Below are 11629 nucleotides of genomic sequence, written 5' to 3' on the forward strand. Positions count from 1 at the left end.
CAGGGTTAGGCAAGGAGCAGTGGGGATCACAGCCAGCCTTGGTTATGCTTGACTGGGAAGACCGTTTCGAAATTAAGAAAAGGGTCATGGGACAGTCAGAAAGACATTGGAAGTATTTTGCTTTGTGAGTTTAAATTTTACTGCCATTTAAGAGGAAATTGCATTCCTTCCATGTGTGAACTCCAGGTGACCCTGCCAATGGCTGATCCCCAGAGGAGCCTGGGGGCACATCCACATTAGGACAAAGGCCATTCATTTTGAAATGAAATGAAGTGTAATAAGAAACCAGTGCCATCGCTCTGGGCAGAACCCAAGAATGCTCCTCTTCCTTTGGTCAAACCATCATCATCACCTCAAACTATTTCACTTTCTTTTTATTGTTAATTCACGTTATTTTTAAAAATTTATTTTTCAATTACAGTTGACATACAATATCACATTAGTTTCAGGTGTACAATGTGATTAGATATTTATACACCTTACAAAGTGATCATCCGGTAGGCCTAGTACCCACCACCTAGCACCATATTTAGTTATTACAATATTATTCTATATAATAAAAGGCTAATATGCAAATTGAACGGCGGAATGACCGGTCGCTACGATGCACACTGACCACCAGGGGGCAGATGCTCAATGCAGGAGCAGCCCCCTGGTGGTCAGTGCACTCCCACAGGGGGAGTGCCGCTCAGCCAGAAGCCAGGCTCACAGCTGGCAAGCGCAGCGGCAGTGGCTGGAGCCTCTCCTGCCTCCACAGCAGCGCTAAGGATGTCTGACTGCTGGGGAGCGGGCCTAAGCTGTCAGTCGGACATCCCCCAAGGGTTCCCGGACTGCAAGAGGGTGCAGGCCAGGCTGAGGGACGCTCCCCTCCCCCCCTGCCCACCGAGTGCATGAATTTCGTGCACCAGGCCTCTAGTTGACTATTCTCTTTGTTGCACTTTATATTCCCGTTGACTTTATAAGAAGCAATTTGTACTTCTTAATAACCTTCACCTTTTTCATCCATCCCTCCATGCCTCCCTCCAATCTGGTGATCTACTTCACTTAAAAAAAATTTTTTTTTAATTTATTGATTATCTAGGGAAAAGAAGGGAGAGAGAGAAAGAGAGAAATATTGACTTGTTCCATTTATTTATGCATTCATTGGTTGACTCCTGCATGTGCCCTGACCGGGGATCAAACCTGAAACCTTGGCCCATTCGGATGACACTCCAAACAACCGAGCTACCTGTCCAGGCTGACTTACTTCACTTTCTTGTTTCAGAAACATTTATTCCTTTTTCCTTTTTTTTCTACTTTGTTTTATTATTTTAACAAATAAACAGAGGAAGAAAATATTTGAATGCCTATATGTTTGGTGCTTTCCATATAATTTGTTTTCACTTGCACAACACCCTATGATATGGCTATTATTATTAGTTCTCTTTTTTATTATTTTTTCTATTAGTTTTCTTTTACTTTTTAGTTCCTGTTTTAAAGATGAGGAAATTGAGGCTCTTCCTTCAGAAAAACCTGAGAAATGGATTCTTCATACGTGGCCAACGCGCGCGCGCGTGTGTGTGTGTGTGTGTGTGTGTGTAGCATCCTGGGTCAAGAAATATTGTGGCCCACAAGGAAAGGTGTACCCACAAAAGGGAGACTGAGGCAAAATAATGGCTGGCTGGGCTCTGACTGAGTGGGGTCCTTGAAATTAGGCCAAGGAGTTTGAACTTAATTTGAAAGGTAATTTGAAGACTTTTATTTTTTTTTGAGAGGAAGAGAGAGGGAAAGACAGAGATATCAATATGAGAGAAACACATCGATTGGTTGCCTCCTGCGTACTCCCGACCAGGGCCCAGGCCAGGGAGGAGCCTGCAACCGAGGCACGTGTCCTTGACCACAATCAAACCAGGACCCTTCAGTCTGCAGGCTGACGCTCTATCCACTGAACCAAACCGGCTACTGTGATTTGAAGATTTTTAATAGAGGGAGCGATAGATGTGATTAAAGTAGAGCTTTAGAAAGACTGATCTGGCAAATCTGGCTGACAGGATGAAGAAAGCCAGGGTGTTATATTTGTCTAGATGTAGGATGAGATGGTCCAAAACTAGAGGAGGGATGGGGATTAAAAGAGGATGGATTCAAACTACATTGCCAAGGAAAATGGGCAGGCTTTGGTGAAAGGGAAGAGTTGGAGGTGAAATTGTTAGTTTAAGTGACTGGGAATTGCTGTCTGGAAAGAGGGAAGTAGATGGTGAGTTCAGTTGCAGATGTTTTAAACCAGCGGTTCTCAACCTGTGGGTCACGACCCTTTCACAGGGGTCGCCTAAGACCATTGGAAAACACATATATAATTACATATTGTTTTTGTGATTAATCACTAAGCTTTAATTATGTTCAATTTGTAACAATGAAATTGGGGGTCACCAAACATGAGGAACTGTATTAAAGGGTTGCGGCATTAGGAAAGTTGAGAACCACTGTTTTAAACGATTGTAGGATATCTGGCAATAAATATCCCCCAGGCACTTTAAGTAAATATTTCAGGAAAAAACAAAATTTGATTTGAGTCTCTGAAGCAAGTGATTGTTGTATGAAGTGTGGGTGTTTAGTGAATATAAATACCAGAACTCTAAAGTCTTAATATTGGATAACGTGTGTATATAGAAATGGCCTTTTAGAGGTTTTTAAAGAAATTTGCAGCCTACAATTGGACAGCTCAACTAATTGTTTTTATTCCTCAGCATGTCTTCAATTAGTAATATTAGGTAGCATTTTTGCTGTTATTATTTTGTATACTCTTCATATAAAAATTAATTATAGCCCCGGCTGGTGTGGCTCAGTTGGTTGAGCATCATCTCATGTACCCAAAGGTCGCTAGCTCGATTCCTGGTCCTGGCACTTGGCAGGGGGCAGCTGATTGATGTTTCTCTCTCAGATCGATGTTTCTTTCTCTTCTCTCTCTGAAATCAATAAAAACACACTTTAAAAATTAATTGTATATAGTTAAGATGGCAAGTTTTATGGTAAGTGTATTTTATTACAATAAAAGAAATTAAATGTATATTTTACTCAGGCCCGGCTGGGTAGCTCAGTTTGTTAGCATATCGTCCTGATATGCCAAGGTTGCAGTTTCGATCCCTGGTCAGGGCACAAACAAAAATCAACCGATGAATGCACAAGTAAGAGTAACAACAAATCGATGTTTCTCTCTCAAATCAATAAATTTAAAAAAATGTACCTTGCTCTGTTTTCCTGTGTGTGGGCCATTAGTTACATTGGTTTTGTGATATATGTGAATTGTAGTATATGATTGGGAAATTATACCAGAAAGCAGTAGTTTCCATTTATGACTGCTCATGTTTTGAATGGCACAACCCAGTTACATTGCTATTGTGGAAGGAAAGTCTGGCCTTGTTATACGATACCTGAAGGATGGCAAGAGGGGTAAACGATTAATTTCCTTACACATGCCCATACAACCAAATCTTTAGGAGGGACCTAGTTTTTATAAGCTGTTGTTTTATAAATTAAACTATCAGTGATCGAGTTGTCATGTTGCCCATCATCGGGCAGAAAGAGAAACCAAATAATTATTTATCATGTTTGGCCACAGACTGGGTCTGGCTATCATTGCTGAAGATCCTTTGACTTATTTTGTGTCCAGATAGCATGGAGAATGCAAACTTCGGGAAATTCTGTTTCTAATAAACTTCGGTTTGAAAGTTGCTAAGTTGTTTGCATTAGTCAGTGGCTGACCTTGAAGCAGCTCATTGGTAAGAGGATGAAACAGGAACCCAATGTCCACATAGCCAGAGCTGTTATTGAAACACTTAGGAAGTATTTCTTGTTGGTAGTGCCCTTCACCAATGTCCTTTGGAAGCAGAACGGTTGCAGTTCCCATCTTCTGCTCCTGTTAGCTCTTCGCATTTTAATTCTCCCCACCCTCTTAGCTATTCATCATTTCTGTCTTACTCACTTTTTATAAGATCCAAAGTCCACATATTTTTAGATTTTCTCAGTCTCCACCTCATGTACTTTTTCTGTCCCATAATCTCATCCAGGACGTCACATGACATCGAGTCCTCATGTCTCCTGAGGCTTCTCTTGGCTGTGACTGCTTCTCAGGCTTTCCTCGTTTTTCATGAGGGTACCCGGTCAGGTATTTTTGTAGAGTGTCCCTCCATTGGGATTTGTCTGATGTTTTTCTGGTGGTTAGGCTGGGATAATGTTTCCTAACATCACGTCAAGGGAACCTTCCATTCGTATGACTTATCACTGTTGGTGCTTACCTTGGTCACCTCGTTGAGTTGGGGTTTGTCTCCACTGTAAAGTTACTCTTACCTCTCCCCTTTCTCTAACTGTCCTCTTTGGAAGAAAGTCACTAAGGAGTGGGCATTAGCTCACCTCCATAAGGGCGGGGCATTTACATAAGTATTTGGAATTCGCCTGCACAGAATTGTCTGCTTTTCCCCATTCAATCATTTCCATCAGTATGGACTCATATTTATTTTATACTTTGGATTATAATCTAATACTGTTTCATTTGTTGCTCAATTATACCAGCGTTGGCCATTGGGAGCTCTTTCAGTTGACCTCTGTGTCTGTCCCTTTCACCTGCCCCTCGCAATGTTACTTGTTTTATTTGTTTGTTTTGGAGCTCTTGCTTGTTTTCTGACACCACTGATGCTCCAGGCTCATTTTGTGCATTTTCTGCCCAATCCTAGAATCGCCATTTCTCCAGGACCCCTGATTCCTGTTAGTGGAGAATGGTGCTAGAAATGAAGAACTGGGTGCTTGGTAGTCCTCACTTTTTGGTATTTGCCATTAAAAAAACTTTTATTGAATTGAGAGAGAGAGAGAGAAACATCGATTTGTTGTTCCACTTATTTATGCATTCATTGGTTGATTCTTGCATGTGTGCTGACCAGGGATTGAATGCTCAATCTTGGTGTATCAGGATGATGCTTTAACTGATTGAACTACCCACTAAGGTGGTCTTTGCCATTTTTGGTCTTGGCACTGGTGCCAGGTTCACCTCCTCACATGACTCACTTTCTTTTCTTATCTGCTCTTTCCACAAGATGTCCCAGATTTGGTTTTATAGTTATCAGATTTTTATTAAATTAAATTAATTGTTAATTATACTAGAGGCCCAGTGCACGAAATTCGTACATGGTGTGTGTGTGTGTGTGTGTGTGTGTGTGTGAGTGTCCCTCAGCTCGGCCTGTGCCCTCTTGCAATCCGGGACCCCTTGGGTAGGGTCCCTAGGCCTGGCCGGCAATCAGGGCCTATCGGGGCTTTCCTTCCCTGGCTGCCGGCAGCTGGCCCTGCCCCCACTGCTGCCCCCCTCTCCCCAGCCACCGGTTGCCTCCCTCTGTGGGCTACAGGTGTGGGGTGCAATTGCTTGGCTGGCCTGGGCCTCCCTCGGCAGGGTGATGGTAGGGCCCCCTGGCCAATCACATTGCACCTGTCTTGGCTGGCCAGGCGCCAGTGCATGTCATAGCGTGGTTGTCCGGATGGTAGTTCTGCTGTTCGGTCATTCAGTCGATTTGCATATTATGCTTTTATTATTATAGATTTTTGTTGTTAATCCTCACCCAATGATATATTTTTTCCCATTTATTTTTAGAGAGAGTGGAAAGGAGGGGGAGAGATAGAGAAATATCAATGTAGAGACACGTCAATTGATTGCCTCCCACAAGCACCCTGACCAGGTATCAAGCTGCAACTGGTATGTGCCCTTGACTGGAATCAAACCTGGAACCCTTCAGTCTGCAGGCTGATGCTCCATCCACTGAGCCAAACCATCTAGGGCGAGCTGTCAGATTTTTAGAAGTCTAGATCAATACAAAGTTATTCCTTAGATGGGGAGTGAGGCTGATTTTTTTTTTAATGTGTTTTGGGTTCTATTGTTGACACTACATAGGAATCTGGGCATCAGTTTAGATTGAATTTGGTTCAATGATATTTTGGTCTGTGACTTATATCTTTTATTACAGTTTCCAAGAATTTTACATATTCATGAACCGTAGGGAGATAATTAAAAACTTATTAAGTTTTGAGCATTTGGTTTCATCAAGGCAAAATAACATGGACAGGGAACTAGAGATTTGAGTTTCTCTTTCCTTGTTTACGGCCCAGCTGAGATCGGGGAGCCTGCCAACAGCCGTGAGGCGGTTACATGAAGGAGATAAGTAAAGTGTGGGCAACGGGGACAATATAAAATTCACATCTTCGGGATGTACTATCTCCTCCATATCTCTCCGTTTTTAAAATTAAATTTATTGGGGCAACATCGCTTAATAAAATGATATAGGTTTCAAGTATATAATTCTGATATAGCATCTGTATATTGCATTGTATGTTTACTACCCAAAATCACGTCTTTCATCACCACATATTTGACCCCTTTTGCTCTTTGCTCCCCCCATATTTGTCTTTTATGGGAAACCCTATTTGAGAACCACTTTCTTGCTGTTAAGTGTTAGTAAACTGTAAGCTGAGATGAATATACTCCTCTTTACGCCATGTCTCAAAACAGATAGAGGCATATGTTTTCTTTTTTGTTCCTCACATCACATTAATTATTGATTGATTCTTAAAAAATTACCTTGAAGACTCAAAACTTAGAATTTGATATGGTTCTCGGGACCCCCTTGGAGAAAACTTACTTGCAAGGGTTCTGAGGATTTGGAGGAAGCAAGACTCTCGGGGGTCACCTTCTCCAGGGGGTCACCTAGTCCAGCCTGGCTAGGACTAGGACGGAGACAGCTCCGCCTTCTGCAGGGCACAGGGACTCCGAGTCCTTTCAGATGTGACTCAGCCAAGGTGGCTGCTGCTGCTCTTTGTGGGAAGTGGAACACCCGCTGAAGTGCTGTGTCTACATGTAAATTTTCAATTTTGTTGTCGTTGGGTGGCAGAGGTCAGGTGAGGACGGTGCCATTGCGCCTCTGATCTGAGCAGCTCTTCTGTTCGCCTCTCTGGTTCTGACCTGGTGGGTCGTTTGTGTCTCAGCCTCTAATTCTGATTGTGACCAGGGCTCACATCTCAGCCCATGAGTTCTGTGATGGACAAGGTACGCCCTGGCCTCCCACCTTGGCCCCTCAGTACCCTCCTCCCACTTGAGAGTGCTGCCCCTTAGCGTCTTTCCTTCTCTTGCTGAAATCCAGATGAGGAAGGTTAATGATCACACACTGTTCTCCAGAATGCGGCCACCTGCTTGGCCAGCTAGGTCTCCTGGCTGCTTGTGGGATGGAAAGAGTGAGAACCTTCATTGAAATTCTCTGCCACTGGCCACTCCTTGTTTGAATTTTATGCTTTCTGTGCTTTTTGTGTGGCATATTGAATTATGACAAGGCTCCCTCTAAATATCTAAGTGTCAGCCTTCCCTCCTTATGTCTCTGGGGTTCGGTGTATGCTGTTATCCTCATTTTTTCAGGGGGAAAACTTTCCCACACAAAGAAGCCAGAGGGAGGAGGGGATGTCAGTGCTGGACCGGAAGAGCACGGGAAGGCCTTGTGCCTCCACCGTTGTTAGTGCTCCTGTAGCTGGGACATTGAAAGCCCATTCTCTCCACCAGAGTTTGTCCACAGAAACTCATTCATTTTCGGATGCTCTATGGATGGGTTGTGTATGTGCTTGCTTATTAGTTAAGTAACAAGAGTGTAGGTCAGTAGATTATTCCATAGAGCTGCAGAAAGAAATAAATAGGAAATTCATCATCTCCTTCCATGCATTCATTTGTGATTTACTGGACAAGAATTTCTTTTACAACTAGTGAGCAAGCCATATGGAAGACAGTTTAAACTTTGTAATCAGTAACGCAGAAATTTGTATATAATGAGCTGTCATTTTGCCGCCTTAGATGTCAGGTAATAAATATTTAAATGGGGGGGAGGGGGAGGAGGAGCATGATGCGTTTAAAGTAACTAATGTATAATGGTGGCAACAACATTGGTGGCGCCTTTGAGGAAATCATTTTGGCATTTCTGTTCATGTATCAGAAAAAAATGACCTGTGCTTAGCTTAGAATTTGGGAACTATTGCTTTCCTCTTTCCAGAGATTTATAATATTTGTTTGCACAGTACAGGCTGCCCTACCTGAGAGCAGTCTGCTCAGTGGAGAACAATCCAGCATTTACTCTTTTCGTCTCATGTTAGTGGGAAGCCGAGTGGGTCCTTCAGAACCCTGTCTCTGCCTCGCAGTGTGTGAAATGCTGCCTGAGGGTTTCCAGTTTTTTCCTAAAGAAGGTTGTGTCGCTGTCGTTACACAGCTGGGACTAGAGGAGGAGCAGGTTGGGAGGGAACATAAGGGCTTTGGTGAAAGTTTGACAGATGGTTGGGAGAGCCAAGCAGAATATAGAGCCAGCAACTGGGAAGGTGGCTCTTAAGGTAGCATTAGGGCTGAATGTAGAAATTAGTGAGTTCCGTGACTATATGTGATTGTCGTGACCAGAGGAGCTGTGAGGTTGCCTTGGAGCAAAGGTAGATGAAGGTTTGTGAGTCATCTACCTACAGCCAGTGAGTCAGGGAGAAGCCAGCTCGTGGCAGTGCTGCGGAGCGCACGAGTGCACGGGAGGAAGGATGGTCGATCGGCTGGAGAAGGAAATGCGGCTGAAAGGCCACAGGTAACAGCATAAGCGCAGGGAACAAAGAAGGGGAATGGGCCCTTTGGGGAGTGTCCTGATACTTGCTGTATTTCATTTAGTAGCTTTACGTTATTAAATTGCATCTAACTTTATTTTGAAATAATTTTTACTCCTAGAAAAGTTGCAAATATAGAAGAGTTTCTATGTTCTCTTTGCCCAGTTTTCCCTAGCTGCCTGGCATAGTTATAACACATCACAACTGAAAAAAATTATCATTGGTATAATACTGCTAACTAGATTACAAACTTGATTTGTTCCACAGTATATATACAGTCAGAATTTTGTTCTCCAAAGTAGCTTTGGTTAGTTCTTTTCTCCCCTACTCTCTTCAGCATGGTTATGTTGTTCACCTGTAATATAGTTAGGTTCTTTGTTCCCGTTGGTCTTTCATTTTGGGCCTTCCCTCATTTTTGGTTGCTTTTCCCCCTCTCCAGTTTACATGCAGTAAATTCTCTGGGTTTTGACAAATGCAAACAAGTGTGTACCCACCCCCACAATTGTGATACAGAACAATTCCATCACTCACCCCAATTCCTCCTGACAGCCTGGATTGGAGAGTGGATTGCAGGGGGCCAGGAAGGAGCTGGGAGGGGCAGGATTTGTCCCAGGGGTCGAGAACTTGACTTCGAAGGCAGCATGTTGGTGAGACAGCACCAAGGAAGAGTCACTAGGTGAAGGTTGAGGGAGGTCTTTTTATGCCAGCAGGTAGAGGTGATAGGACTGACCAAAGGCACAGTAGGAGGGTGACAAGCTCATGGAGGAGGATCAACTTGGACAGGCCAACTGCAGGACTCGACAAGATCTTGTAGGAAGGAAGGGTGTGGAGAGAGGGCCTGCCTGAGGCCTGTTGTCTTGGAGGTTGACTGCAGGAAGAAAAAGGCCAAGGCGTCCAGGAGGTAAGAGGAAAAGATTAGGAACAGCCCCTGTCTCCTGGCAGGGTGGGAGTTAATACTGAGGAGAAGAGGACTGTGGAGCTTAAGTGACACTGAGGACTCCCAGGAAATACGGAGCAGGGATTTGCACAGCCTTCTCTGGAGGTTTTCTTGGCAGCTGCAGAACCCAAGGGGACAAAGCAAAGGCTCTCTTTATGGCTGAGCTTTTATTTAGACCTATGAATGCTTGGAGCTGGGTTGGGGTGGGAGGTGGGGGTGAGAAGTAAGCCAGGAATTGCAGGTTGAGCTGATAAGGCTGAGGGGTGTGTAGGGATCATTTGCTGTGGTGGCCTGGTCCCCTCAGGAGAATGATGGACAGAGGAGGGCAGGGGAGGTTTTGAGGTAAGAGTGAACAGCCACAGGGAAGGGCTGGGCTGGTTTTATTCTTGTGTTTCTCAAGGTTGTGCCCTGCTTCCATGACTCTGAGTTTATATTTCCAGAAGCAGCTTGAACTTTCACATCAGTTCTATTCCTATCAGGAATATTAGGTATTAGCTGAGGAAGAACACGCCTGACCTTGCTGAGGTATCTGTATATGATAGGTGCTGCCATCAGAATCTAGTAATGTCTGTTTACTAAACAAGTAGATGTCTATTCTGGCTCACAGCAATTGTATTTACTAATTTATTTTCTTTTTAATTTTTAATTATTGCTTTTTAGAGAGAGAGAAACATCCATCTATTGTTCCACTTGTTTATGCATTCATTGGTTGACTCGTGTATGTGCCCTGAATGGGGTTTGAACCCGAAACCCTGGCATATTGGAACGATGCTCTAAACAACTGAGCTGCCAGGCATCTTTACTAATTTCTTGTTAATGCATACAGAATTAACAAAATGCATATTCTGTTCATTTCATCTATGTACGAGCTGTCTTCACAGATGGTGTGCTACCATGCGTATACTGTTTAGAAAATGTTCTTCTGCCCTTGGGGGCAGTGTAATCAGGTCCCCACCCATGGGGCTGGAAGATGATATGATGTGTCACACAGTTCTTTGCACACCTACAAAGTGTTCGCTGATTGTCAAGATTCACTCAAGGTCTGATTGGTGTGGAGGACAAAAGATAAAATGAGCACTTTCTTTGCCATTTGTCACTTGGTAGGGGCCTTCAAATGACATGTAATTCTTATATTCCGTCCATAGTTCCATTTATTATTGCTTATTATTCCTCAAAACTATCCACACTTAGACATTCATGTATGTATATGTATGTGTTTGTATTCTTCTTCTTCTTCTTCTTATTATTATTACTAGAGGCCCGGTGCACAAAAATTTGTGCACTGGGGGGGAGGGGGGAGTCCCTCAGCCCGGCCTGTGCCCTCTCACAGTCTGGGACCCCTTGGGAGATAACGACCTGCTGGCTTAGGCCTGCTCCCGGGTGGCAGAGGGCAGGCCCAATCCCTAGGCGCAGCCCCTGGTAAGGCTCAGAGCAGGGCCGATTGGGGAGTTGGGGCGCCGCCCCGTCATGCACAGAGCAGGGCGGATCGGGAGGTTGCAATGCCACCCTCAGTCACACTCAGGGTAGACTGATTGGGGGGTTGGGGCACCGCCCCCTGTTACACTCAAGGCAGGGTCAATGGCGAGGTTGCGGCGCCACCCCCTGTCACACACAGAGCAGGGCCGATCAGGGGGTTAGGGCGCTGCTCCCTGTCACTCACAGAGCAGGGCCGATCAGGGGGTTGGGGCGCTGCCCCCTGTCACTAACAGAGCAGGGTCCATCAGGGGGGTTGGGGCGCTGCCCCCTGTCACTCACAGAGCAGGGCCCATCAGGGAGTTGAGGAGCTCCCCCTGTCACACACAGAGCAGGGCGGATCAAGGGGTTGGGGCGCTGCACCCTGTCACACTCAGGTCAGGGCCAATGGGGAGGTTATGGCTCTACCCTGTCACACACAGAAGCAGGACCTCGGGGGGGTGGGGGGGGTTGGGCGCCTCACCCTGTCACACACAGAGCAGGGCTGATCAGGGGGTTGGTGCGCTGCACCCTGTCACACACAGAGCCGCAGGGCAATCGGGGGATTGGGGAGCTCCCCCCCCTATCAGGCACAGAGCAGGGCTGATCAGGGGG

At 45.0% G+C, this 11629-nt stretch overlaps 1 protein-coding gene across 11 annotated transcripts in view; it reads left to right on the forward strand.

Annotated features, from left to right (window-relative positions):
• Positions 1 to 11629, forward strand: part of ZNF532 (zinc finger protein 532) — a 97803-nt gene that overhangs the window by 29528 nt on the left and 56646 nt on the right. The window contains exon 1 of one of the 11 annotated variants that reach the window (XM_014454421.2): positions 9369 to 9526. The exons of the other annotated variants lie outside the window; for them this stretch is intronic. The gene's annotated coding sequence lies outside the window, so the exon portion shown is untranslated. Of the gene's footprint in view, positions 1 to 9368; positions 9527 to 11629 lie in introns of those variants that run through there. 11 annotated transcript variants of the gene reach the window in all.

The sequence above is a fragment of the Myotis lucifugus genome, unplaced genomic scaffold (assembly GCF_000147115.1).
Source record: "Myotis lucifugus unplaced genomic scaffold, Myoluc2.0 scaffold_36, whole genome shotgun sequence".
Classification (NCBI taxonomy): domain Eukaryota; kingdom Metazoa; phylum Chordata; class Mammalia; order Chiroptera; family Vespertilionidae; genus Myotis; species Myotis lucifugus.